Here is a 1637-nt window from a genome sequence, read left to right on the forward strand (position 1 = left end):
ACCCGTCAGTTATGTGTTAAAACTGGTTTAATTTTTATGGTTGTAAATGTGAATGTTTAAAAAAAAAGTTGTGTAATTTATTAATATTAAAAGGGGAACTGTCATTAGATTGAAGTGAAGTTACCCACACACTATGGGGTAGAATTGTGGGTGGGTCATATTGTAGAGATAGAGGGGGGATACCTATGTGACCTTGGAAGCAAAAACCATTCCAGATACCAATTTTCTATTATACTTGCCATATTCCATCAAAAAATAAATTTAAAAACACAAGTTTATTTATGGTACTATATCTTGGCAGTTTGGACTTTGGGAATTTCAGTGTGTCCAGAAATGTAGGTTTCATTATTTGGAATTTAATGTCTTGTGCCACTTTTTTTTTTTGTAGGTGATGGTTTTTCCTCAATGCAAGGAGTGAGGCAGCTACCAATGAAGAAGAACCCACGTGAAGTACGATGGACCGTGTTGTACAAAGGGAAGTGGAATTTCTTTTCTTTTCCCATATATTTGCTTGCATTTGTACACACTTATGGGCACAAGATCTCAATTTAACTTTACAGGAGAGCCCTCTAGTTTGGGCAAATCATTTTGTCATGTAGCCAGGAATCGGCAGTTTTTCTGATGGCAGAAAAAAAGTGACTTGGTGATTAGCCCTTTTCTTTGGTTTTGTAGTGTAGTGTAGTGTCATGTCACCAAGTGCCTTTTGCTTTCACAGCTAATGTAAAGACAAATGTAGTGTGTCATGTGAGCATGTAGAAGATCTCAAATGTGTTATAACCTGGTCAGTTTACAGTTGAAATTCATTGCAATTATTTATACTGTTTATTATCATATATGGGTGTGATTAAAGTGTAAATGTGTTAATTCAGAAATTTGGCAGTTAGTGTATGTTGTAGATAAAATTGCTAAGGTTAGTGTTTATCAATCAGACAAATTTTATTTCTATTGGAGAAACTGATTTAGTAGTCCTTAAATTTGTCATTTTTATAACCTTTCATGAAAACTGGTGCCCTGATATTTGTAGAGAACTTATTACAATTGCACATAATGAAATCCATGTCTGAAAGTTTGGAATGTCAAAAGAACACACAGTAATCTGTGTTAAGGCGATTGCACAAGAAGGTGTCGAAGAAGAAGTGACAAAAAGACGTACCCGCCGTACCAGAATTTTCCAGCGTGCCATTGTTGTGCTCACTCACAGATATCATGGCTAAGAGGTAAGCAGTGTCATTGTTTTTTTTTACGAATAATGAAGTGCATGGTTACCGAGTAAGATACATAAAATATTTATCAATACTTTTTACTGTTTTAAGGAACATGAAGCCTGAAGTTCGCAAGGCGCAGAGAGAACAGGCTATCAGGTTTGTATTTTCATGAGCATTTTTTCTTTGATAAAAATGTACATATGCTAAAAGATTGCATTTGAATAATGCATAAATACCTTTTCAGAGCTGCCAAGGAGAAAGCAAAGGCTGCCAAAGCTGCCAAGGCAGCTGCCAAGAAGCCCCACCTCCCCAAGGAGGAAAGGTAAGTGACATACCAAGACAAAAATTAGGGAAAATACTATCATTCTTATAACATCATTTAGGGAAAAATGCTTGAGATTTATAATGGTATAAATACCCAAGGAATTTTAT

At 35.4% G+C, this 1637-nt stretch overlaps 1 pseudogene; it reads left to right on the forward strand.

Annotated features, from left to right (window-relative positions):
* Window positions 1–1637, forward strand: part of LOC119592437 — a 4832-nt pseudogene that overhangs the window by 598 nt on the left and 2597 nt on the right.

The sequence above is a fragment of the Penaeus monodon genome, chromosome 30 (assembly GCF_015228065.2).
Source record: "Penaeus monodon isolate SGIC_2016 chromosome 30, NSTDA_Pmon_1, whole genome shotgun sequence".
NCBI classification, from domain to species: Eukaryota; Metazoa; Arthropoda; class Malacostraca; order Decapoda; family Penaeidae; genus Penaeus; species Penaeus monodon.